Raw genomic sequence first — 25,903 nt, forward strand, 5'->3', positions numbered from 1 at the left:
AAGATGGCCGACGCGGCCGCGTCTGCACCGAGTGTTGCGATAGGGCGGGCTGGTCCCTCGCTCTTGGAGCAGGGACAAACAAAAGGTCTCGGTCACAAGAAACTCCGGATATTTACACAAAATATTCCAAACACGTTATGCCACATACAAGGCGATTTCAGTATTAACGTATTTTTTTATCTCTGGCAGTCCTGAACTCTCAAAGTTTGCCGATTAGAATTCACCCATGAAATAGGTTAAATTGCATTGAAATGGAAAAATTTAATGTCTCCGGGCAATGAAGAACATTAAAACGAAAACACGAAAAAGTATAGCGATTTTTGGTTTTTGAAGCTTTACGTGGTAGCGTGTTTAGAGGCGTGCCGTCGAAAAGTGTTTGTCGGGGCGTGCTGCGTGTGGCGCCAAAACCCCGAGTCTGCCGGCGCGGCGCCTGCGTAGCGCCTAATTGCCGGCGAGATCAATAGCCGGGCCGCGAGCCAGCCCGTGCGAGGGTGTGCCGGGCGGCGCGCGCGACAATTGTGGTACCCTCCCGCATAACAATGGCACTCTCTCCTCGCGAACATTATACCTAGCACTTCAACCATACAATAATATTTACATTAGGTTTCATCAATGATAGACAATTACATATTAAATGAAAAAATAAATAAATACTAGGGATAATGAGTTAGAAATAATTTAGCTGTGCAGTGGTGTGATTAGATTTACGATGGAGATGATGGATATGTAGCTGCACCACCAAACTGTATCCCCCCCGATTTTGTTTATCATTCGTTTTTGACGTGATAACGTCTTATAAATCGATGAACGCCGGCTGCACGGCACGAAAGATCGTCACATTCCGCCTGAGACGAGCGTGCAAGAACCGGCCAACCATCGCGCGATTAAAATCTTTTATGATATCAAAAAGGTTAAGGCGGCGCTTTTTTTTAACTAATTATTCGTGATTATATTTAAACAAATTATTTAATTTAAATTTGCAAAAACAGTAAGTAATATTTTAAAATTAAAAAAAGAATGCAATTTTTTTCATCAATGTTTTTTTTTTGTGACGTTATCACGTAAAATTATCGTCCGTAAACTGACTTTACAGACAACCCCCTTTTTAAAACGTTGTTTGTAATGCTGGTTGATGTAAAGGAAGTGCAGGAGACTGCGTGGAGCGAGGAGAGGTAGGTACGGCACGCGGGTTCCCGCGGCGGCCGCCAGGCGCGCTGCGCGCAGGCCCGGCCCGCGGCCTCGGCGAACAGGCCAGTGCCGACCGAGGGCCCGCGCGCGCCGCAGTATCGATCCCCGCCTCGCTCCTGCACCCGGGACATGCCAGCGGCCCGGCACACGTGCGCCCCCAGCCGCCGCGACTAGCGCCCTCACCGCCCTCACCGACCGTACAGCCCTCACCGCGCCAGCGCTCGCTGGGACACCTGTGACAGTGTTGTGGTTCGCGTTCCGCAAGTTGCTCCTGCTCAGCCACTCCGCATCCGACACAGGTGAGTCTCCTGTTGCTACCACTAGTTGATCTGCTCAGCCACTCTGAATCCGACACAGGTGAGTCTCCTGTCATCACTCTCTCCTGTTGCTATCACTAGTTCTCCCAGAGGTTCCCGCAAGTTGCTCCTGCTCAGCCACTCCGCATCCCACACAGGTGAGTCTCCTGTTGCTACCACTAGTTGATCTGCTCAGCCACTCTGAATCCGACACAGGTGAGTCTCCTGTCATCACTCTCTCCTGTTGCTATCACTAGTTCTCCCAGAGGTTCCCGCAAGTTGCTCCTGCTCAGCCACTCCGCATCCCACACAGGTGAGTCTCCTGTTGCTACCACTAGTTGATCTGCTCAGCCACTCTGAATCCGACACAGGTGAGTCTCCTGTCATCACTCTCTCCTGTTGCTATCACTAGTTCTCCCAGAGGTTCCCGCAAGTTGCTCCTGCTCAGCCACTCCGCATCCCACACAGGTGAGTCTCCTGTTGCTACCACTAGTTGATCTGCTCAGCCACTCTGAATCCGACACAGGTGAGTCTCCTGTCATCACTCTCTCCTGTTGCTATCACTAGTTCTCCCAGAGGTTCCCGCAAGTTGCTCCTGCTCAGCCACTCCGCATCCCACACAGGTGAGTCTCCTGTTGCTACCACTAGTTGATCTGCTCAGCCACTCTGAATCCGACACAGGTGAGTCTCCTGTCATCACTCTCTCCTGTTGCTACCACTAGTTCTCCAAGGGGTTCCGCAAGTTGCTGCTGCTCAGCCACTCCGCATCCGACACAGGTGAGTCTCCTGTCATCACTCTCTCCTGTTGCTACCACTAGTTCTCCAAGGGGTTCCCGCAAGTTGCTTCTGCTCAGCCACTCCGCATCCGACACAGGTGAGTCTCCTGTCATCACTCTCTCCTGTTGCTACCACTAGTTCTCCAAGGAGTTCCCGCAAGTTGCTTCTGCTCAGCCACTCCGCATCCGACACAGGTGAGTCTCCTGTCATCACTCTCTCCTGTTGCTACCACTAGTTCTCCAAGGGGTTCCCGGAAGTTGCTCCTGCTCAGCCACTCCGCATCCGACACAGGTGAGTCTCCTGTCATCACTCTCTCCTGTTGCTACCACTAGTTCTCCAAGGAGTTCCCGCAAGTTGCTCCTACTCGGCCACTCCGCATCCGACACAGGTGAGTCTCCTGTCATCACTCTCTCCTGTTGCTACCACTAGTTCTCCAAGGAGTTCCCGCAAGTTGCTTCTGCTCAGCCACTCCGCATCCGACACAGGTGAGTCTCCTGTCATCACTCTCTCCTGTTGCTACCACTAGTTCTCCAAGGGGTTCCCGGAAGTTGCTCCTGCTCAGCCACTCCGCATCCGACACAGGTGAGTCTCCTGTCATCACTCTCTCCTGTTGCTACCACTAGTTCTCCAAGGAGTTCCCGCAAGTTGCTTCTGCTCAGCCACTCCGCATCCGACACAGGTGAGTCTCCTGTCATCACTCTCTCCTGTTGCTACCACTAGTTCTCCAAGGAGTTCCCGCAAGTTGCTCCTACTCGGCCACTCCGCATCCGACACAGGTGAGTCTCCTGTCATCACTCTCTCCTGTTGCTACCACTAGTTCTCCAAGGGGTTCCGCAAGTTGCTGCTGCTCAGCCACTCCGCATCCGACACAGGTGAGTCTCCTGTCATCACTCTCTCCTGTTGCTACCACTAGTTGTCCAAGGAGTTCCCGCAAGTTGCTCCTGCTCTACCACTCCGCATCCCACACAGGTGAGTCTCCTGTCATCACTCTCTCCTGTTGCTACCACTAGTTCTCCAAGGAGTTCCCGCAAGTTGCTCCTACTCGGCCACTCCGCATCCGACACAGGTGAGTCTCCTGTCATCACTCTCTCCTGTTGCTACCACTAGTTCTCCAAGGAGTTCCCGCAAGTTGCTCCTACTCGGCCATTCCGCATCCGACACAGGTGAGTCTCCTGTCATCACTCTCTCCTGTTGCTACCACTAGTTCTCCAAGGAGTTCCCGCAAGTTGCTCCTACTCGGCCATTCCGCATCCCACACAGGTGAGTCTCCTGTCATCACTCTCTCCTGTTGCTACCACTAGTTCTCCAAGGGGTTCCCGCAAGTTGCTTCTGCTCAGCCACTCCGCATCCGACACAGGTGAGTCTCCTGTCATCACTCTCTCCTGTTGCTACTACTAGTTCTCCAAGGGGTTCCTGCAAGTTGCTGCTGCTTAGCCACTCCGCATCCGACACAGGTGAGTCTCCTGTCATCACTCTCTCCTATTGCTACCACTAGTTGTCCAAGGGGTTCCCGGAAGTTGCTCCTGCTCAGCCACTCCGCATCCGACACAGGTGAGTCTCCTGTCATCACTCTCTCCTGTTGCTACCACTAGTTCTCCAAGGAGTTCCCGCATGTTGCTCCTGCTCAGCCACTCCGCATCCCACACAGGTGAGTCTCCTGTCATCACTCTCTCCTGTTGCTACCACTAGTTGTCCAAGGAGTACCCGTAAGTTGCTCCTGCTCAGCCACTCCGCATCCGACACAGGTGAGTCTCCTGTCATCACTCTCTCCTGTTGCTACCACTAGTTCTCCAAGGAGTACCCGTAAGTTGCTCCTGCTCAGCCACTCCGCATCCGACACAGGTGAGTCTCCTGTCATCACTCTCTCCTGTTGCTACCACTAGTTCTCCAAGGAGTACCCGTAAGTTGCTCCTGCTCAGCCACTCCGCATCCGACACAGGTGAGTCTCCTGTCATCACTCTCTCCTGTTGCTACCACTAGTTCTCCAAGGAGTACCCGTAAGTTGCTCCTGCTCAGCCACTCCGCATCCGACACAGGTGAGTCTCCTGTCATCACTCTCTCCTGTTGCTACCACTAGTTGTCCAAGGAGTACCCGTAAGTTGCTCCTGCTCAGCCACTCCGCATCCGACACAGGTGAGTCTCCTGTCATCACTCTCTCCTGTTGCTACCACTAGTTCTCCAAGGAGTACCCGTAAGTTGCTCCTGCTCAGCCACTCCGCATCCGACACAGGTGAGTCTCCTGTCATCACTCTCTCCTGTTGCTACCACTAGTTCTCCAAGGAGTTCCCGCAAGTTGCTCCTGCTCAGCCACTCCGCATCCCACACAGGTGAGTCTCCTGTCATCACTCTCTCCTATTGCTACCACTAGTTGTCCAAGGGGTTCCCGGAAGTTGCTCCTGCTCAGCCACTCCGCATCCGACACAGGTGAGTCTCCTGTCATCACTCTCTCCTGTTGCTACCACTAGTTCTCCAAGGAGTTCCCGCAAGTTGCTCCTGCTCAGCCACTCCGCATCCCACACAGGTGAGTCTCCTGTCATCACTCTCTCCTGTTGCTACCACTAGTTCTCCAAGGAGTACCCGTAAGTTGCTCCTGCTCAGCCACTCCGCATCCGACACAGGTGAGTCTCCTGTCATCACTCTCTCCTGTTGCTACCACTAGTTCTCCAAGGAGTACCCGTAAGTTGCTCCTGCTTAGCCACTCCGCATCCGACACAGGTGAGTCTCCTGTCATCACTCTCTCCTGTTGCTACCACTAGTTCTCCAAGGGGTTCCCGGAAGTTGCTCCTGCTCAGCCACTCCGCATCCGACACAGGTGAGTCTCCTGTCATCACTCTCTCCTGTTGCTACCACTAGTTCTCCAAGGAGTTCCCGCAAGTTGCTCCTACTCGGCCACTCCGCATCTGACACAGGTGAGTCTCCTGTCATCACTCTCTCCTGTTGCTACCACTAGTTCTCCAAGGAGTTCCCGCAAGTTGCTCCTACTCGGCCACTCCGCATCCGACACAGGTGAGTCTCCTGTCATCACTCTCTCCTGTTGCTACCACTAGTTCTCCAAGGAGTTCCCGCAAGTTGCTCCTACTCGGCCACTCCGCATCCGACACAGGTGAGTCTCCTGTCATCACTCTCTCCTGTTGCTACCACTAGTTGTCCAAGGAGTTTCCGCAAGTTGCTCCTGCTCAGCCACTCCGCATCCCACACAGGTGAGTCTCCTGTCATCACTCTCTCCTGTTGCTACCACTAGTTCTCCAAGGAGTTCCCGTAAGTTGCTCCTACTCGGCCACTCCGCATCCGACACTGGTGAGTCTCCTGTCATCACTCTCTCCTGTTGCTACCACTAGTTCTCCAAGGGGTTCCCGCAAGTTGCTCCTACTCGGCCATTCCGCATCCGACACAGGTGAGTCTCCTGTCATCACTCTCTCCTGTTGCTACCACTAGTTCTCCAAGGAGTTCCCGCAAGTTGCTCCTACTCGGCCATTCCGCATCCCACACAGGTGAGTCTCCTGTCATCACTCTCTCCTGTTGCTACCACTAGTTCTCCAAGGGGTTCCCGCAAGTTGCTTCTGCTCAGCCACTCCGCATCCGACACAGGTGAGTCTCCTGTCATCACTCTCTCCTGTTGCTACTACTAGTTCTCCAAGGGGTTCCTGCAAGTTGCTGCTGCTTAGCCACTCCGCATCCGACACAGGTGAGTCTCCTGTCATCACTCTCTCCTATTGCTACCACTAGTTGTCCAAGGGGTTCCCGGAAGTTGCTCCTGCTCAGCCACTCCGCATCCGACACAGGTGAGTCTCCTGTCATCACTCTCTCCTGTTGCTACCACTAGTTCTCCAAGGAGTTCCCGCAAGTTGCTCCTGCTCAGCCACTCCGCATCCCACACAGGTGAGTCTCCTGTCATCACTCTCTCCTGTTGCTACCACTAGTTCTCCAAGGAGTACCCGTAAGTTGCTCCTGCTCAGCCACTCCGCATCCGACACAGGTGAGTCTCCTGTCATCACTCTCTCCTGTTGCTACCACTAGTTCTCCAAGGAGTACCCGTAAGTTGCTCCTGCTTAGCCACTCCGCATCCGACACAGGTGAGTCTCCTGTCATCACTCTCTCCTGTTGCTACCACTAGTTCTCCAAGGGGTTCCCGGAAGTTGCTCCTGCTCAGCCACTCCGCATCCGACACAGGTGAGTCTCCTGTCATCACTCTCTCATGTTGCTACCACTAGTTGTCCAAGGGGTTCCCGGAAGTTGCTCCTGCTTAGCCACTCCGCATCCGACACAGGTGAGTCTCCTGTCATCACTCTCTCCTGTTGCTACCACTAGTTCTCCAAGGGGTTCCCGGAAGTTGCTCCTGCTCAGCCACTCTGCATCCGACACAGGTGAGTCTCCTGTCATCACTCTCTCCTGTTGCTACCACTAGTTCTCCAAGGGGTTCCTGCAAGTTGCTGCTGCTCAGCCACTCCGCATCCGACACAGGTGAGTCTCCTGTCATCACTCTCTCCTGTTGCTACCACTAGTTGTCCAAGGGGTTCCCGGAAGTTGCTCCTGCTCAGCCACTCCGCATCCGACACAGGTGAGTCTCCTGTCATCACTCTCTCCTGTTGCTACCACTAGTTGTCCAAGGGGTTCCCGGAAGTTGCTCCTGCTCAGCCACTCCGCATCCGACACAGGTGAGTCTCCTGTCATCACTCTCTCCTGTTGCTACCACTAGTTCTCCAAGGGATTCCTGCTCAGCCACTCCGCATCCGACACAGGTTAGTGCTGAGTCAGGGAACGGATTGTCTGGTGTTTTCTGTATGACTCATACCTGTTCTCTTCACTGTTTATTCTGTTTGTTTTCATTGCCTAGTTTCTGACTTAATACATAGGATATTTTCTTTTGTTGTGTAGTTAAAGTTAATTATTTGTCAGTTATGGATTAACATTAAATTTTTTAGACGGTAGTTGGCTGGCTAAGCAATAGACAATCGTTTTATTTAAACAGCAAGTAAATGCCTCAAGGACACAAGAAAGAAAGCTAGTAAACCTTTTAAGTAAACTGTATCAACGATTCTGTAAGGAGCTTTGGAATTATCTATTGTCTTTGTTAGTTTTGGAAACTCTTTTTAATTGCGCCTTAAAGTGTCCTTTGTTTTAAGCCATAATTTACTTCTTTTATTTATTATAGTGCATTTAGTCATACTAAATACACTGTTATTAATGTTCGTATTTATTGTAAAAATGAAACTGGGTAAATTTTATGCAGGAAATTTTGTTAATCTACGGTCATCTCACTACCTTTTAACATGAAACTTGCAGTGATTTTTTTCTTCTTCTTTTTTTTACGGATTAACCAAAACATCTTACAAAGCTACATCAAACGCACTTTCTTTCCTACCAAATGCATGTTTACTCTGTTTACGACAGAATAAATACCTAGCCAGCGAAATATCAACTAACACGGAACTAAGAATAATCCTTATGCTATATGAAATTCATTCTTCGGTGAACAATCTATGTTGGAGTATTTACTATACATATTTCTTTGATATCTATTTTTTGACGTGACGTCTAATAAATCGATGAACGCCGGCTGCACGCACGAAAAAGTGTCCTGTGACGCACATTGTCCCGTTACGCTCATTGTACGCTTGCGCCGCATCTATCTCTCTTCCACTTGATTGGAACAACCATCGATTTGACTTTTTCGAGGCACATTAAACTTGAAACACTCCCATTCGTTTCCTACTTTTCCTATCATCGTCCTACCTATCCTTAACAGAATAACACAAATTGGAAGAAGTTAAATAGCAAACATGTATAAAATTTATAGTTAAAATAATCTCTTCGTTAAAGTAATAAACTTATTTGAATTAATGAGTGCAATAAAAGTAAATTTATCAATTAAATTGTAGATTTCATTTCACTCCTTCTTTGTATCCATACAAAATAGTGATAATTCAATAAACATGATTCAATTTTATTCATAAAAGTATGCAATCATTTCATCAATTTTTTTGTTACGTTGTAACGTTAAACTATCGTCCGTAAACTTACTTTACTGACAACCAATTTTTTTTCTTGTAATGCGTTGATAATTAGTTACACGAGAGAGTGAAAGGAGTAACTTTCATGTCCATGCTGTTTATTTTGGCATGCTGCTAGAAGTTTGTTAAATTGATTAGCGCAATCGCCGTTATAGTTTACGTTTACTCTAGAGCGGTATTTCAAGATACTCGGGTAAGGTAGCAAACAAGCGCTACCTTGTTGGGATACGTTTGTAATCTAACTCGCAGACCGTGTTTCAGAACGTGTCCAAACTCAATCCCTGTTATGCAACGGAAAAGCAACCTTTTTAATAAACTGTGCCCCTGCGCGAGGCTTGAAACTGGTTTCGATGCATTCTACCGGACGTTTGGCAACCATTTATACATTTGCCACGCCAAATATCCTACAGATAGCAGCACGATCGTGCGAATTAAATTTGTGTGATTTTAATTTGCGTTTTATTTCTTGTTATGACCATTTAAGTGCACAAAATGTATTCCAGAACAGTTTCGCTATCATAAAGTTTCATTTGGCACACGAACGCGCTTGGTTCGTCCCCTGATGATAATAAAAATGGCCATTTACGAGTTAATGGCGCCAGATGCTATTCAGCCATCTGTGTGAAGTAACGAAAAAGTGAGCTCTACACAAGCGCGTTATTTTAGCAACAGAACTGCAAAGGATAGGACACCAAAATCGGTTGCTTTAAAAATAATATACTAGCTGTGTCCTGTCGTGCACTAGGAATATGGTTAAGGAACAGGTGTAGCATATTCACGCCTGAACCCGTATTTTTGTGTCTTGAAATGGCAACCTAAAGGGGGTGCCTCCCATTTCAGGTAATGATTTTATATTTATATTAATCACTGAAAAAGTTTTAGACTTTTTCAATTGTTTAACTTTCACGAAATGAAAAATATATACAGCGCATACTTTAACATAATTAGCTGCCAAAGTTACATTTTTAACGTTTTTGGGTTGTACAAATAAGGAGAATTTAATTTAATACATGTCTGAAACGTTTTTAGGTTTAACTGCAATGCCACTGGCTACTTCAAAAAATGGTTTTGAAATTCTTTCGGAAAATATTAATTAATTTTACCTGTCATTTCCAAATTTTCAAATTTGTTACTAGCTTGACAGCCAAGAAACATGAAATGAGTTTTTTGATAGAAATTCAATAGATATCATGAAGTAGCCATTGGCATTGCAGTTAAACCTAAAAAGTTTCAGTTATGCGTTAAATTAAATTATCCTTATTTTTACAACCCAAAAACGTTAAAAATGTAACTGTGGCAGCTAATTATGCAAAAACTATGCGCAGTATATATTTTTCATTTTGTGAAAGTTAAACAATTGAAAAAGTCTACAAGTTTATCTGTAATTACTGTAAAATTATAAAATCTTGACCTGAAATAGGAGGCACCTCCTTAATTGGTCAAATTAAAATTTAAAAAAAAAATTAATGATTTTAGGGATCTGACACTCGATGGACTATATAACTCTTGTGACGATCTGAAATGTTTTCTGTTCTAATTGGTGGTTGGTATCTTGTGCACGCCATTGTGAGTGAAACACAGCAGGACATTGTCTCGGATATTGCCATGTGCATGCTGGCCGCTTCGTGCGAGTGGCCGTGTTCAGTCACTGCCTGGTCGGTGGGCGGGCCCGCCGCGTGGCCATTGGCTGTAGCAGACAGGGGCGTGGCCACGGGGAGGTCTGCTGTGTCATTGGCTGCGCGGCATTGTTAGCTTTACATCCATCTCGACAGAAGCGGCAGGAGTTGCTTGCAAGATGTCTGTCATCTAATGCCGGTTTGAACATGTGTTAGTTGTAAGCATGTATTTCATAAAAATTGTGGTGTTAAATAATTATATATATAACTATATATATGATTTATTTATTTTAACGAAAAACATGAAACCAAAGAAAAAAATGTTCGCAGGCTTTCACGGCGCTGTTCTGGCCAAGTATCAGTATTTAAATATTATTTGGAAAAAAAATGACGTTAACTTAAGGGCAAGCTTCAAGGTCGCGGTTGTGAATCACGGTCACCAGATAGTGTTGGGGTGGAGCTGAGAGCGACAGATCGCAGACAGAGATAAGACCGTGGCAGCGAGTGGGCCGAAGGGTGGGAGGGGGGCGCCGGCGGGATCACGTGTCCATCCGGTGTTGCCAACTGTGTGTCCCACTGAGGGGAACAGCCGCGTGCCTAGCTAGGGGCGGACCGTTAGGCGAGAGACACTCACTCAGCAGAGTTTCAGCACTAGAAGACCGGGACAGCCGGAATCTTCATTGGGCATCGTATAGAGCAGGATGTTTTTGGAGATGAATTCAGATAATACGACATCGATAACGTTTTTTTTAATTATAATCCTACAACCAATGGTCAGTTAAACTGAAATCTATTGCATGTCACGTTCAAGGATGACGTGCACTTACACGTCCCATAACATAAGCCCCGTCACTCTGGCGGGTTTTTCCTACACACACTCGCATTTCATTTTATGAACAAACCTATTTTGTTTTTAATTTAAAATATTTTAACTTATCCACATAATGTATGCGAATATTACACTTGTTACCATATGTTTGAATTATGTTTATAGATATAAACATATATATATATATATATATATATATATATATATATACTCGAGTTATAGGGCAGGACTATTTTCATAATATTAAACAATTTGTCATTTATTAAAAAATTTAACAGTAGTCGAGATGCGTTTCTTGAAATATAGTTATTTATTTCAAGACACAAATATTTCGTAAGAAATAAAATACGATGTACATACATGCATATACTTGTTACACATTGGCAATGTAACAAAATGTAAAAAATTAGGACCTAATACAAGTATGTATTAAAACTTAAGTTTATAAAAGAATTGCCAAGTGCAAGTACAATAGGTAAATCAAGTACTCCGTATCGTTCATGGATATGTGTTCTTAGCTTGCAAACTTGTAAACTGAAGTAATCTGTAAATTAGTAGTATAAAAATAATTTAATATAATTAAATATCGTATTCCTTACACAGAAAAAAATGTTTTTGGACATTTACACAAAATTCCTTTAGAAATCGGTTGCCAAGAAATATTTCGTAATATTACAAGAGAAAATATAGTAAATTTCTACAAAACATTGATATGGTTATTTTTGAATTTATGATTTGCGTTTTTCGAAACAAAGCTGAATATTTACTTTCGCGCTTACGAATATTGCAATATTATATTATATTTCGACTTTTTTGTACAAGAGTTCATTTTTTAACCCTTGGAAAATGTAATAATATTTAGCAATTGGACTTCATAATTGTTTATTTTGCTTTTGTATGTGCGCATTTAGTCGTGGAAAGCTATACAGGGAAAAGTTTATAAATAACTTAAACTAATTCAGGTACTGGGACAACCCAAAGCATAAATGCCCGGGCAATAATACAATCCCACATTTGCAGCGATTTGCTTTCGTGCAAATGTACAGATTTACAAATATCTGTAATTCTGTGTGCATGAACATTTCAGTTTGATTGAAAAAAAATTACTCAGTACTGTCTAAGCTTTCCAGTATAAGAATCAACAATGTTTCAGTCATATTGGCTGTAACCACGGTAAAGTTATGCTTGACGAGCTGTCAACAACTTTGCAGATGCAGCGTTCCTAACAAACTACATATATAATATGTGAACATGGAAATTTTTATAGTTTGTCTTTTATGATCTACAGGCCAGTGCAGACAAGACATAAAAGCAAATGCAGACTGACAAATGACCAGATTAGACAAAACAAGGTTGGTTACCAAATCTCTTAGACCTTTTACCTGAAACAGGGACGGAAAAGTAAAAAGAGGCGAAAGAAGTATAGGAATGTATGTCCGGGCACAGGCGCCAGGCGCTGGTGCCGGTGCCGGGTCAATGACCGACTGACCTATGACGTCACGGCGGCCATCTTGGACTCAAAAGTTCCTCAAAATGACTCAACATTCCTCAAAAATGACTCAAAATTTCTAAAACATTTCCCGTTTTTCAGGGAAAAATTCCCGTCTTGAGGGAAAATTTACCGTTTTTAGACCTTAAAAATACCAGCGGCTAGAAATATCCATATTGAGGCTTAAGCATCCATGTCTACAGCTCTCGATAAGCCTCTGACGTCATCATTGAATATGTCATCATGTAATATGACGTCACCGTTGCAATTTCCGTTACGGCAGCCATCTTGAAAATCATTATTTATTATCCGATTTTAATGAAAAAAATTAAAATTTTTTATAAATATAACTTTTTTATAAATATGGATATTTCTAGTCGCTGGTATTTTTAAGATCTAAAAAGGTAAGTTTTCCCTCGAGACGGGAATTTTTCCCTGGAAAACAGGAAATTTTGAGTCATTTTGAGTCATTTTTGAGAAATTTTAAGGAATTTTTGAGTCCAAGATGGCCGCCGTGACGTCAGAGGTCGGTCGGTCATTGACCCGGCACCGGCACCAGCGCCGGCGCCTGTGCCCGGACATACATTCCTATACTACTGGCGAATCGAATCACAGCCAGTATTATCAGTCTGGACAGGCCTATAAATAGAGATAGGTAAATTTCGCGCATTCATTTCGTTGCAAGTTAGTATGAAAACATTTATACTGTTCCACTGAGTTCATTTTTGGGCGATAGTTATTTGGCTACCCCTCTGCGATGCCCAACTAGGAGAAAAAAAAAAGTAAATCAGGTAGTGCTGATCAACTAGGATAAGAAATCAGCCAAAGGAAAAGCAAACATGGGTTGAGCACATGTAAGACATTTAATTCTATCCTGATTCCAGATTAATTCACGAAATTTCCGTGTCCCTACATGGAAGTAACGTGAAATCAGTACGTGTGTACGAAGTTTCGTATTCACTTAGTCATTTTCTCAATTTTCTAGAAGTGGCCATCCAAACCTCATTAAAAAATATATATTTCCCTTTAGTTTCCCATTACCAAGCAAATAATGATAAATCAGCATTTATTAACACACACAGAGATTTTCAGTAGAGTAAAATTGTTCTTAATGCATGAAAAATAATTATATATATACACATACACACACATATATATGTGTGTGTGTGTTTGTGTGTGTCATTGAAATATAACTTTACTTTGAAAACGAAGTTTTTTTGCGAAACTGAGATCTCTCCAAGATAAAGAAGTTTGTTATAAGTTAGTAAGAACTACACATTAACGTATTTATATGTTTTTATCATTAATTTCAGTTAAGTGTAAGACATTCTTAGCTGAAACCGATTTACATTTTTAATATTCAATTGCTGCAAGAAAAAAAAAACCTCATAATAATAAAACATTAATGAAACCTGCCAGAATTTGAATAATTTTCATCCACATATAACTTCACAGCTAAAGTATTACATAATAATTAAGTTGTTTGCTTTGATTTTTAAAAATTATTTTCAGGCAATTAATATCAGCTGAGAGTGAGTCAAAATAATTACAAGAAATGTTTTATGTATTTTTGAAACATAAATACGGTTCCATACGTTTCAAAGCTGTAAATTTTACAAATATTTTTCTTTATTGATCAGTAAATGCAGCGATATGAGTTTATATTTATGAAGGATCTTATCAGAGGATGTGGCTATGACAATGCTCAAAAAATTGGTATTGTGAAAAATGTGTCTAAATCAGAATTAACACAATATTAGATTAACTTTTCTTAAAAAAATTTATGTACCCTCTGCCATAATGTTTAATGCTAATGATTGTACAACTATTGGTAACCGTGTATTAATTATTACATTTACCGGTACTACAAATAGTTATTACGTAGAATGATCACTTCTTAAGTTGTTGCGAAATGTGAACCACAGTTAAAGAAAATACATTAGGTTTGAAAATCATGTTTTATATTTAATATTTTACAAAGAATTCAAAATAATAGTGACATTAACTCATTCAGTATAATATATCATACAAAATAGAAAAATGAGAAGAAAAACGATAGGCTATAACTGATAGTAGAAACACAGTTTATATCAGCATAGAGACCAAAAGACACGTATATTACTACAACATACAAAACAAATAAATAACCATAATAAAAATAAACAACTATAATCAGTTCTTCGGAATTCAGTGTAAATAATATTTTAAAAGGTATGTCTCAACAGAATTAAAATATAAACTTCAGATAAAATTATAACCTTATATAAAACTCATGTACAGTTACTTCCAAAAAAAATTTTTTTGCTTTCGTTTAACTTAATGTTTTCGATGTTAGAACAAATTTGAACACAACAGAACATTTTATGGCAATCGTCTAGAGTTTCAAAGAACAAAAATATCTTACTTCAATTATATTTACATTCATTTATCCCTTGCTTTTTCCGGGTCAGTTTTTGACGTCTTGATTGCTGTTTCTCTGCCAAGCTTCTTTCAGCTTCCAAAATGTAGTCTGGTTCTCTAATGGCTCTGTCTATGCTTTGATTTGGCACCACTATCTCAGGCAGAAAACACCTACGATAAAATCTAGTCAGTTTCGGCAACATTTCTGTTTCCCGCATGAGCTCATCTCTTTCTACTCTTTCTATTTGTACATTTTGACGAACAACAGACATTACCATGAAGTAACAGTATTCGCGCTATGTATGTTTAAAGTCCCTTACAGCTCATAAAAATAAAGGTGTGAACGTTTAAGAATTAAACTTCCGTTTCATTCACACGTGGAAAAAACTTTCTTTTTCTTATTGCAGTTTCTTGGAGCCCTTGGTCAACTGCAGAAGGCACACACTTGATTTCAACAATCACATTTTCTTCGACCACAAGTCCGTCAGGGCTAGCACTGAAATATCCGTATTAGAGATCCAAAAATAAACCACACTTCTGTACAACTAATCCGGTTTGTGCTTGAAACCTCTGAATGGCAATATGCTCATTGCGACCACTGTACTCCATTGCCAGTGTCGAAAACGGGGGCGTGTAAAGTAGGTAAGTGTTTAACATGATTTGAACAGGACATAGATTCTTTCCGGCGACAAACAACGCCGAAATTACTGACTTTTAACCGCACACGTCTCATTTTGTGCCATAGCTCACAATCAGCTAGCATTTTTGTTCGTTTCACGATATTAGTTCTTTCTCCAAAAGTGACTTGCAGTGATTCAATGTAATCAACAATAATTACATAAGTAGTTTTGTCACAGAAATAATACTCCTAAATATACTAACTTGTGCACCTGTTAGATGTCAGACATGCAATTATAACATGCCAATAATATACATTTTTAATACTATTCATTACTAATAAATAAAAATAAACGTTATTAATATAGTGTTTTTCAGTCACATTATAGTAAATATAAGACGTGTGTATAATCACAATGGCAGTCCATCGGTGAGTGGGCAAAGGCGTCACCGAAACTCAGAAATTATAATTTATTACTACTTTTAAAGTAAATTGATTTTTACATTAAATTAAAATTTTTAATAAAATGTTTGTTTTACATAGACGTATAAATAATTTATACATGGTAAAATTTAAAAATTGAATAACATAAAGCATATTTTACAGAAATATTTCGGGATTGTTTTCTTAGTTTCTGTTTTATAATCTATTGTCGCCGACAATAAGTGCCAGCACGTAAAATTGACAGCAAAGATTACAAAAAATTATAGACAAAATTGCATCCTAATAAAAATGGTATTTATAGCTGCATATAAAAATCAAAATTGCCCCGCATGCATCCGCAATTTTACGGCTAACATTGTCACTAGAACAAATGTGTAATGTATCATTAATACATTTTCAAACTATAGGCTTATTTTTACGCATAAAAGGAAACGTTAAATTCGTTTAAAATGTTTTTAGAGCAAATATATTTATCAACTCTTACAAATGTTAAAAATTAATTTCCAGGATTCAGTTTTCAATATTATTTTAAAAGTTTTACAGTAGGTCACATATAAATGTCTCATATCCGTGTATGTATAATAATATATATAACACATGTACATCCTTTTTATTTTTAGCAGTACCTACGTGCCAGAAGCATTTTCTTTTTTTGCGGATTTCTTTCGCTTTGATAATTGTGGCCGTTTCTTGAGACATTTTGTGCTGCCGATAATCGCACAATGCGTACCAAGACTTGATAAATTTCGTTGAATAAGTCACACGTAGTCGAGCGTCACACTAATAATAAACAAGAGAGAATGAGTGACCTCGGTGAGACGCTGGCGCCAAACACCTTTCCCCATCCCTTCCCATCATGCAAAGTAGTCGAGGGTGCAACTAGCCACGGGCCTCAACGCCATCAAATTTTTTTATTACAAAAAGTTCTAATTGACAGAATGTGAGTGTCGCTAGGTTTTTTTTTTATCTACTCAGGTCTACCAATAATATCAAAGTTTGAAGCAAACCTTCATAATGTAATAGTTTGTGCGTCTTCAGAAACATTTGCATTTTCAGGAGAAGCCTAAACCTAAAGATAGCAAAAGCTATTCTATGTTATTTTTTAAACTCGTTATTAAAATAAAATTTTATCAAGTATGTGTAGATATTCAGATAGGAATTTGAGATCTGTGTCACAATAAATGTGAAGTTAAAATTTTTAATAAACATTTGGTTTAGACAGGATTGTTTCGATGAAGCGTCGGTGTGCATAAAAGTGTGACATAAAATCCTCCTAAATTATATACGAAAAAACGACCACAGAATAAGCTATTTAAAATAATGAACAAATTTAATTTGTGAAGACGAACTGCGCGAGCACAATTTATACTGTTTTTAATACATGCCATCGTGCTATCAGTTTTTGTTTTATTTGCTGTCCTGTAAAGAGTTAAACATTAACCACTGAAGTTGTAAATGCAGAAATGTCACTACCTCACGCGCAATGCGTTACATATGACTAGTCCGTGTCCGTCTCCCTGGCTCACAGTCGCGAGGGGTGGGTGACCTTCCAAGGAGCTGGCAACATGGCAGCGTGTCTCCGCCACCCGCGCGTCATCCTCTTCCCCCTGTCACCCCTCGTCCACAACCACGTGCTAGAGCCTCGCGGCCTCAATGTTTCCATTACAAATAACCATCCTGTGACTTTGTTTTTAGAGATAGAGTATCAGCCCCGCTGACTTTTTTAAAGAATTCAACTCAGTCAAGGTTCCAGTACAGCCGTTTAAGCGATTAAATGAATAGCCTGAAAACTATGATACTTTGAATATTATATCACATGATATCACCATCTTGAAATAAAAAATTAAAACTTTTAAAGATATAGCGCTGTTAAGGTCTTCAAAATCTACAACATGGTTTTTGTTTGACGCCGTTATCACAAAAATTGTGGAAATCGCGCGGGAATTTGTTTTGCATGTAAATGCCTATCCCGCGGCCGGAGTGAATTTGGTTGAAGCCCGGCCTTAACTCAGTTTTACCACTTGTTGACTTGGTCACTTTTGGCAGTATACCTATGAAATGTACAGTTACTTCCATTGTTATTGTGCGGGATGTCACACTCGCCCGTGCAGCGAGGCGCAGTTGTTTCGGGAGCGCCCGGGTCGCCACCATCTTCACTCCTGTTCCCGCGTGGTTCCCGCGACCTCCGTGTCCGATGATGAGGTGATGCGCTGCTTGGACGGCTTCGCTGACCTGTTCAGCCGAGTCAGGACACGCCTCGTCAGGGGTGTGCGTGGGTCAGTGAGGCGGGACTGGCTGGTGCTTCTAGCGCGGTGTCTCCTCTGGACTGGCGCGCAGTCTTCTCCCAGTGCATTGAGCGGTGACCGTAACATTATATGGCCTAGATGGTGTAATGCAAGTCCCATAAGTGCTTTCAAGAATCTGGACCGGTTTTTTTACGCCTAAAAATTACTCTGAAAACATGCGTTTTAGACATTTTAACTCTTCTAAAAATACATTTTAAAAACTTAATCCGAAATAAAAAGCACTTTTCGGCCCTCAGCGAACTCTTAAATGCTTTTTCGTAAGGAGACCCCTTTCGGATATCTTGAGTAGTTTTGTAAATCCCGTTGTTTTTCCATAAGCTCTGCGCACCGAGTGTGTGCCCGGGTGGGCGGGGGCCTTAACGGCTAAGTACGCGCCTGTTTCACTGTCGCCCCACTCAAGTGCAGGAATGTTCGTTCTGGAATCCGTCGTCCGTCCGTCAATCACGTACCAAGCCAATCAGAAGGCTCGAAAAATTCCATCAGTCTGTCAAAAGCATCCCAGTTTTATATTTTAAAATCAGTAGACTTCCGATAGTCCGGCATCCCGATGATCCGGCACCAGCGAGGAATGTACGGACCTTAGCCAACTGAGCGAACTATGCTGAAAACCTATAAGGTCGAAAACATTCTTATTTTAAATAAACGTTAGCTCCGTGGTTAAATGCGCGGTATCTCATTTCAGATCTCGTTTCTTCGGCACAACTGCCAGTCTTTGGCGGAAAATTTAGTTTTATCCTTGTTTGTGTTGAAATTTTTATCCGGGTGTCCCCTATGAACAATGTTTAGGGGCAGGCAATTTTCGCGAAAAAAAGTGAATACCTATTAGACTGCAACAACGTATATCCACATCAGGTGTTTCTTCCTTTTGATTGGCGGTCGTCTGCGAGAGAAGTCGTTGCCTTATTTGACCGAGCCACTCAGGACGCGTTTACTTCCGAACTGAATTACTGTGATTGGTGTTCTAACAGCAGACATGCACCTGAAAGAAACTCACCCAATCACAAAACACAGACGACAATTCTACAGTGTTTTAACTTTCAACTAGTCTCCGAATCTTTTCGCGAAATATGCATGCCCCTAACAATGTTTTTCTGCCAAACACCATCTTACAGATATACGTATTCGCTCTACACATTTGCGTTCAGCTATCGCGGTATATACCGCAGTCAGTATAGAATTAACGGCAAATATACAATGGCGGATACGGTATGTGGTGAGAGAGAATTTGAAAATAAATGCGTGTTATCTCATGTTACAAATAAACTTATAGTACGAAACTCGGACACGATATTTAACGTAGAATTCTTTGAAATAATGCCGAGCGTAGTAAAAATACGAAAATTGTGTTTTCAACTGCATTTCTGGACGCGAACCACACGCAGTTTCCGCGCCCGCCGCTAGAATTCTCTGCTGGAGCATCTGCGGTGACTATCGAGTCATTAGACTAGCAAGAAGACATTTTAAACTATATAATGAAACAGCTCCGATTAAATTAAAAAAAAAAATAAATACTAACCCCCGGCTTCTGTTCTGATTTTCGACAAGGAGTTTTATTAACATGCCGACCATCTTGTTGAAATTCATTGACAGTTAATACTATTAAGTTTTCCTTTGGCTTTGTAAAATTTAGTTCTCGCCATCCGCCACAGATGGCAGCACCGTTGTTACACACTTCCGTTCCACGCAACTTCCGGTCCATTCGCGAAATAATCCTACCGAATGTCATATACCAGAGTTGAGATGTTACACATCAAAAATATAAATAAACTTAAAACGTAAACACGTATATTTAAAAAAAAACTTTACATTACAATTGACACACATAGACACATGTAGCTTATCACGCAGTAACATTCTGCTTCTTTCATATTATATACATCAGTTTTTAAGTTCAGTGGTAGTATTTTCCTACACATTTCTTTTGTTCCTCGTTCTGCAGCCTTCTGGGATGGATTTTATTCACCGCATGTTCCCTATTGTGACACAGAATTAACTCTCGTGTACCGTCGTTCGTGATTTGTAGATTGCTTTGTCCGTACTCGAAAAAAAAACCGTACTCTCTCCTTTGTTGTTCTTGCATTGTACGGCTACTGACGTTTCTTGGGATTGTCGCGACAAAGCAATCCCGCGACCAGGCACAAATCATTCTTCCAGCCCACCTCTTTTGTGCCGTGCTTTGTTCTAGCACGGCGGAAGAACGCCAAGCAGGATATAATATATATTTAAAGAAATATCGTACGCTGGAATGAAATTAACTTTCTATTGTACCTGGCGAATCACCTAAAACCTGCTCTGCTAACATTTATGAAATAAAATGCTTTAAAGATTCATTTTATTTAAATAAAACAATGCATATTGACATTTTGTATTAGAAAGTAAACACATGTTACATTTTGTATTTTTTTTTTCACTTTGTTTTAACATTATTGTCAAATACAGAAGTCAACAAACATAATATTGTTTATTCTGAAGAAAAAATAGGAAACTAGTTCAATACAACTGTTAACGTATAAAATATGACATGGTTTCACTTGCTAATTAATAACTATAAAATACACAAAAACAAAAACATGCGGCTAAATAACCAAGTAATTCAACAGACAATAATTTGTTATGGGTATGTTAAAAGTTAGTATTGCGATAACTTTTAAACTATTTACTCTAGAATCCCGCCCTAAAATAGTACTGACATTCACATTTGCTCTAGCTTTATTACCTTGATGTCATTAGGAATCGTTCTCTTTGCAAAATGAACTTTTTTTTTTCAAGAAATACACAAATCTAATAATTGTTTACTTCTGTTTATGAGCTTCATTTACATGCCCTCGTCTGAACACTAATTATGTAAAAACATCACATGTATGAAACCTTATATTTCAGGAACATTTCCTGTGCAAGTGTTGGTGAAATACTCCTGATACATATAAAGTGTATTTACCTTGGACTGTTGCTGGTTGAACTTGAACATTTTTCAATTTTTTTTTTCTGTGATATTGGTTTTATTTTGGATGTTAATTGATTTAAATGTCGAACACTCGTGCAGGTTTTTGCTGTTGACTTAACAGTGATAGCGTTCAGATTGCGCTCCTCCAAATTATCGGCTTTGAAACGTTAATGCGAAGAACCTTTTATGGTGAATACAGCTCCAGCTAACTTTCGAATGTCTTTTTCTCAGAAATGGCAAATCTTAGAGAAAAAACGTATAAGGACAATTTTAGTGGATAAGTAGCTGACCCGGCAGACTTCGTACTGCCTAATTAAATTGCAATAAAGTCCTGTCAAAATGATTTGTAATGTGACATTTTTTTGTTCCTACATATTTTATAGTCGGGGCAAAAAATTCTCCTGAACAGAACCGTCACCCTGGTGATAGGGTGTTGTGAATAATAAATATAATTAAATAAAACATATAAATAAAAAGATAAATAAATAAAAAAAGTAATCTCTTAATTGTTAATCATGTGAAACATAATAATTTTTATTTTCATTGTAGTGCATGATAAGATCGGTAATTAGCTTTGTTTGTAGCATTTCGGGTTCTTCTACCTAAATTGATTCGTCTAATAGGAGGCATATCTATATTATAGATTATTTTGTCACATGCAATAATTAGCGATCATAGGTAAATAAACACTGCACAAAACACTATACCTATAGGTAAGAATTTGTTTCGTGTATAAGTTGACAAAAGCAAACTCATTAGGGTAGGTAACCTAAAATCCAAAAAAAAAAAAAAAAAAAACACTGACATTGACAGTTTGTTGTTGTTTCAACTTTTTTTTTTAATTTGATATGACTTGGAGTCAAATCCTTCAAGCCGTATTTAAAATAGGGAAATGAAATAATAAAAACTTAAACTTATGAAATACTTTTGGTAACGCTGGTTTTGTTTGACTGATGTAATGACTTGAAAACTGATGCATTTTAAAGTAAACCAAATGAAATAATATCGCGAAGCCGACCAAATTGAACTATTCGATGTCGGTTTATTTTTTATTTTGTTTATCTGTGCTCCAACGCACACTGTTTTGATATATATGATTTAACTTTGTACAGAGGTAATAAAGTGCAAATTGACTCTGACGTTAGGAACATACCTACATTGTTTAAACAACAATGAGTGCTCGTTTTAGTTAGAAAACGTTTGTATTGGAAAAAGAAAAGGGCTGGTTTTAGGGTTTTTTCCGAAAATTATTCGAATTTTTCTCGCCGTAAAAACCATCTGTGAACTTCAACGAACATTTAAAAAAAAATGGCCAAATTGGTCCAGGCGTTGTTAAGTTATGCGCTTACCAACACATTTTGCGATTCATTTTTATATTATAGATTACCTGATCTACAATTTTAGTCTGAGCTATTTTTATCGTAAAACTAACCGTTTGGCCAAAAAATAAAAACAAAATAAACATTTTTTCGACCTTTGACCTTGAATAAAATTTTTTGCACACTTGGGATCAATGGCGACTTTTCAGGATTTCATTAGAGTGGCATCCCTTACGTTTCTGTAAATTTTAAGCTTGTGAATTAATGCAAGAGTACCCCTATTTTTTGGGCTAATTTGATCGTGCTATACAGGCTATCTTGTAGAGACGAAATCAATATTTTTGAAGCACGTCTATGAATCGTTTACAGCGCGCCAGATATTTGCGAACTGGGTTGTCACAAGCAAATGGCTTGCTATTAACTGTTTATGGACTATCCTTGGTTGTGTCGGTTGTGACCAAGACGATGAAGTTATTCTACATCACGCAAAGAATCCGTCCCGGACAACGGTGACAAAGTGTTCCATTGCAGCTCACAAGTTCATAGTATACGATTCGTTTTGTATTGCATTTATTTTTAGAATGTAGTTATAAAACTTTCGTCTAAACAATAAAATCTGATTTATTTAGATTTGCAATTATTTATGATGTTTTTGTTTAAAATAAGAGTGAAATATATAATGTAAAGTATTTTCAAAAGCGCGACTGAATGTAGCCACAGATTGGGATTAAAATAAATTATCACGTCTTACGAAAACACATACGCCTAATATGCGTCATCTCTGTGGTTGATTTTTTTTTGTGGTTTTTTTAATATTCCCTGTTACACTTTTAAATCCCGGAATACAAGAGCTAATAATTTCGTTCAATTATAGTCTACTGTCTACCCCATATATCAATGCACGTTTTTGACCGATTAATGTATAGCTTTAAGCTGTCATTCCACAAATTGTTTATAAATGAAATTTTTACTCCGGTTCCCAGATGCTATCAATCCATTCACGAGGATTTTCCTCAGAAATTATGGAATGATATTAAGCTTTAAAAAAATTAAAATATTGCTAGTTACCTGTCGGAAAAATACACTTGTAAAAAAAATAAATAAACAGATTCTGCTAGCTTGTGAACTTCTCATTGTTGAGCAAAGATATAGTTCTAGTACAAGCCAGAATCTGTTTATTTATTTTTTTTATTTTTTTTTGTCATTTAATATTTTTTATTAATTTATTATTATTTTTAAATATTTTTTTCTGTATTTTTATGATATCAAAGAAAACTTGTGGTGGTTTTCTCTGTGTGCTCCTGATTATTCTTGACAATATTATGGTGGTTTTCTCCGGGTGCTTCTGATTATACCTAACTAGACATCTGATGGATTTCTCCGAGTGCTCCTGAATATTCTTGTCAATATTTTGATGGTTTTCTCCGTGTGCTCCTGATTATTCTTGTCAATATTTTGATGGGTTTTCCCGTGTTCTTGCAATCATTCCTGTGGTTTCTTCAAGTGTTTCTGACTATTCTGAGAAACCGCTCTCTGCATGGATTTTTTTTTGTCTAATGAGACATGTCATTTTATTTGGAGTTACATTTAATTCGTTAATTTCTGCTACTAAATCAAAACTTGCAATATTTTTGTAAGGTGGAATTAACACATATAATTACACAGTCAAATTAATATTATGCCATGAGACATCTGTGGAGCACCAACATGCAAGACGAACTTCCTTTTCCTTGGAGTCTAGCGAAGCCATCCTTCTTTTGCGATCGTTAGTGAGCATCCCGCATCCCGCATAATAGAACTAAATATTATTTACCTGCAAGCAACATGTGGCGACATCTGTTGTTGAAAAGCAGAACTACATGCATAAAGTACTTTTGCATGAGATATATTAATTCTCGCTGATGAAATATGAAAAAATTTCTATTTAAGTATTGGATCTAATTTAAAACACTCAATTGGTATCTGGCATTAGTCTTAGTAACTAATATGAATTCTGATTTGGGATCTGACGCTGTATCGAAAGAACATAGGTGTAAGTTTTGCAGTAAAGAGTTTATCTTGAGAAAGAATAAAAGACAACACGAGAAGAATGACTGTGTTAAAAATCCACTGCGCAATATGATAAGTTGTGTTCGATGTAGCAAGTCGTTTACGCGGAGAGAGAGCTTAAAAAGACATGGCAGAACTTGTAGCGCCAAGCCTGCGTACAAGCTAGAGGACAACGATGAATCTACTAGCCTAAGGAAGAGTGATCTGCATTACGACAATAATTTTCTTGGCTCTTCCGATCTTGACAAAAAACTTAAATTGAAGGAGGTTGATGATTTACGGAAGAATGAAGACAATTGAAGAATCTTTAACGTGAAAAGTGAGAATATATTCCAGCCGAATTCAAGTAGATCTTTCCTACTTTGTAAAAATGATGGACTCCTAAAAAGGAAGCATGAAGACGATGAAGACACTTCAACATCATCAACATCGAATTATTACGGTAAATTGGGTGAAGACGATTCCTTCTACGGTGATTGTTACAGTGACTCTGAGGCTGTTGACAAAGACATAGACTATGATGAAGCACCTAAAGCTGCCAAGATCGAAGAATGTGGCGGTGTCCTGAACCGAAACGGTGGAAACGACGTGATATATTAAATAAATCTGATCAAGCTTGTGATGATCACCGTCTCAAACATGAAAGTTACCCTGAGGTTGGTGGTAAAACGGAAGACACCAGAGATCATAATATTTATTATAAAGGTGCAAGGAAGATGGTGGTAGAAGAGATTGATTACACATCGTGGAAAGATCCAAACATATTGGTTGACCGGCTAAGACTTCTACATGGTTCGCTTTGTGCAGGAAACTATTCGTGCATCAAAGAAATATCCTTCATACTCAAGGAACTGAGGAATGCTGGCTACATACAATAATGGCTTGTTTTACTTGCATTTGTATAATGTAAAGCAATAAAATAAATAATTTAAATTATACGAATTTAATGTTTTTATTTCTTGTATTCTTATTTCTAACTAAGACTTAGATCTCTTAACTTGTGCTTCCTTTTTGCCTTTTTTTGTTGATGGAGCTTCTAAATGTGCTGCCTTTTCGATGATGGTGCTTCCAAATGTGCTGCCTTTCGTTGTCGGTGCTTCCAAATGTGCTGCCTTTTCGTTGTCGGTGCTTCCAAATGTGCTGTCTTTTCGTTGTCGGTGCTTTCAAATGTGCTGCCTTTTCGTTGTCGGTGCTGCCAAATGTGCTGCCTTTTCGTAGTCGGTGCTTCCAAATGTGCTGTCTTTTCGTTGTCGGTGCTTCCAAATGTGCTGCCTTTTCGTTGTCGGTGCTGCCAAATGTGCTGCCTTTTCGTTGTCGGTGCTGCCAAATGTGCTGCCTTTTCGTAGTCGGTGCTTCCAAATGTGCTGTCTTTTCGTTGTCGGTGCTTCCAAATGTGCTGCCTTTTCGTAGTCGGTGCTTCCAAATGTGCTGCCTTTTCGTTGTCGGTGCTGCCAAATGTGCTGCCTTTTCGTTGTCGGTGCTGCCAAATGTGCTGCCTTTTCGTTATCGGTGCTGCCAAATGTGCTGCCTTTTCGTTGTCGGTGCTTCCAAATGTGCTGCCTTTTCGTTGTCGGTGCTTCCAAATGTGCTGCCTTTTCGTAGTCGGTGCTTCCAAA

General features: G+C 40.6%; 2 protein-coding genes across 9 annotated transcripts in view; both read left to right on the forward strand.

Annotated features, from left to right (window-relative positions):
• LOC134538507 (neurocalcin homolog) overlaps nucleotides 1-25,903 on the forward strand; it is a 586,036-nt gene that overhangs the window by 346,349 nt on the left and 213,784 nt on the right. The window lies entirely within an intron of this gene.
• LOC134538505 (neuronal calcium sensor 2) overlaps nucleotides 1-25,903 on the forward strand; it is a 560,474-nt gene that overhangs the window by 346,162 nt on the left and 188,409 nt on the right. Inside the window, exon 1 of one of the 8 annotated variants that reach the window (XM_063379888.1) lies at nucleotides 1,268-1,487. The exons of 5 other annotated variants lie outside the window; for them this stretch is intronic. The gene's annotated coding sequence lies outside the window, so the exon portion shown is untranslated. Of the gene's footprint in view, nucleotides 1-1,267; nucleotides 1,488-6,896; nucleotides 6,917-6,980; nucleotides 7,001-25,903 lie in introns of those variants that run through there. 2 more of the 8 variants (XM_063379891.1, XM_063379890.1) reach the window with 2 other exon arrangements.

This window comes from Bacillus rossius, chromosome 13, assembly GCF_032445375.1.
Source record: "Bacillus rossius redtenbacheri isolate Brsri chromosome 13, Brsri_v3, whole genome shotgun sequence".
Classification (NCBI taxonomy): Eukaryota; Metazoa; Arthropoda; class Insecta; order Phasmatodea; family Bacillidae; genus Bacillus; species Bacillus rossius.